Source organism: Trichechus manatus, unplaced genomic scaffold, assembly GCF_000243295.1.
Source record: "Trichechus manatus latirostris isolate Lorelei unplaced genomic scaffold, TriManLat1.0 scaffold00006, whole genome shotgun sequence".
In the NCBI taxonomy this organism is placed as follows: Eukaryota; Metazoa; Chordata; class Mammalia; order Sirenia; family Trichechidae; genus Trichechus; species Trichechus manatus.
The window spans coordinates 7,332,321-7,333,688 of record NW_004443942.1 but is presented as its reverse complement, the minus strand read 5'-3'; positions in this window follow the sequence as shown (position 1 = coordinate 7,333,688).

Below are 1,368 nucleotides of genomic sequence, written 5' to 3'. Positions count from 1 at the left end.
GTGTACTACTATTTAATGAGAAACTATTTGTTCTGTAAACCTTCACCTGAAGTACAATAAACAAACAAATATGTGTCTCCTATCTCTGTCCAAATTAACAGATTGGGAACAAAATCATATGATTATCTCAATAGAAGGCAAAAAAATAATTTCATAATATTCAATATAAACTCACGATTTTTAAAGAAATCTTCAATTTGAAAGAGGGAAGGAGGACATAGAAGGCTTCTAGGATGCTGTATCTTTATGTTTTATGCATTTTTCTGCACATTTATTTTATTTCACAATTATATCACACTCCTCCTTACTCTTGGTGCTCCAGAAACCTTGATCCCAAAAAGGTATTGGGATCCCCAATGCCACAAAGTCTTCGCACATGCTGTTCTCTCTGCCTGGAATGCTGTTCCAGCTCTAATAATGATTAACAGCTACATACTGTTTACATCTCAGTTTGTAACACTTTTTCAGAGCCTTCCCTGATCTCTCCGACTAGGTCAAGTCTCTCTATTAGAAAATATCATAGAGAGGCAATATTGTTGGTGGTTAAGAACTGTTTTGGCTTTGAATCCCAGCTCCACCTCTTTATAAACAGTATGACTGTAGGAAATTTTCATCATCTGTAAAATGGGGATAATAATGAATAGCCACCTCACAGGGTGGGTGTGAGGACTCCTTGTGGTAATAAACAGGCAACGCATGGAGCAGAGCCTGGTACACTCTAAGTCCTCTAAAAGCGGTAGGTGTTATTACCATCACAGCGCATGTCCCTCTCCTTCATAGTACCACAAATGCAACTATACATTTGTTTGTGAGAATCTTTGATCAATATTTGTTTCCCACAATAAATTGTAAACTCCATGAGAGCAAGGACCATGTTTTGTTCTCTAAAGTGTTCTACATGCCTAGCACAATTTCTGGCACAGATAAGGACCTCGCAGACATTTGTGAAACGGAGGAGAGAAGGGAAGGAGGAAGGAAGAAAGGATGGTAGGGAGGGAGGGAAGAAGTGAAAGAAGGAAGGGAAGGAGAGAGGAAGGAAGGGAGATGAGGAGGGAGGGAGGAAAGGAGAGGGAAGGGACTTTCAAACCTCACTCCTTCCGAAGGACTACAGATTTGATGCCCCCCACCCCATCCTTAGTATCTCTGAGAGGACATTTCCCCATCTCTGTGAGGGAGGTATCATTACCACAAATTTACACACCAGAAAACCTAGGCTCAGAGAGAAATCTAGAGACCTGCCTGGAACCAGACCAGAAGGAGGCAATCCTAGCAACACAAACTTAATCGCCTGCTTGGTGCACCCTCTGGTGGACAAGGGGCTGCTTCTCACCCAGCGCGATGGACTCAGGGAAGCATCTGGCATTTTAA